Here is an 809-nt window from a genome sequence, read left to right as displayed (position 1 = left end):
GAAGGCTGGCGGTTCAATCCACCAGCCACTCCTCAGAAGGAAGGTTGGGCAATCTACTTCTGTAGTGATACTGCCTTGGAAACTCAAGGAGGGGTCGCTGTGAGTCGGGTCTGACTCGATGGCACACAACAACAACAACAGTGAGCTTTGCACTGTATATGGCTATTCAAAGTGTAGGAGCTGGGATGACTAGAGTAAAGTCTTTGCCCAGCATACCAACTAAAATATTACAGAGTTGTCTAAGAACCTCTCCTCTTATATACTCCATTCATGTAACTAGATGGCTGTTTCAAATTTTGCTTTGCTTTCCTCCATTGAAAATGGCACCCCATCCAAACTGGCCTGAGCCCTTGCTAATGTACAGCTTTTTTCAGTCTCTCAGGGGATGTACTTCTGCACCCATACCCACAGCCAGCCATTGGATTGGTCCTTAACATGACTGACAGCCTGGAATCCAGACACTGCTAGCCCCTGTCTATTTCCACGTTTTCTGAGCTTCTCTGGTAAATGTGGTTTAGATTGATGCTTGACTCTTTGAAAGGGAACATCTTTCACACATGTAACCAACCCCAGTCAACAAATTGGAGGAGGAATAAAAACTATCTTCTGAATTGAACAAAAAGGCACTATTAAAATCATGGTCTTTAATTATTATGGTACATAATACCTCCAATATAAGCATGAAAAAATACATATATTGATGAATTGTTAAAACTTTTTTGTTTTGTGTATTGTATGCTAACCAGACGGCTGGCGGTTCAAACCCACCAGCCACTCCTTGGAAGGAAGGTTGGGCAATCCTACTTCCG

This window comes from Orycteropus afer, unplaced genomic scaffold (genome assembly GCF_000298275.1).
Source record: "Orycteropus afer afer isolate SDZICR_OR568_19922 unplaced genomic scaffold, OryAfe1.0 scaffold00001, whole genome shotgun sequence".
Lineage (NCBI taxonomy): Eukaryota > Metazoa > Chordata > Mammalia > Tubulidentata > Orycteropodidae > Orycteropus > Orycteropus afer.
This window is presented reverse-complemented; position numbering follows the sequence as displayed.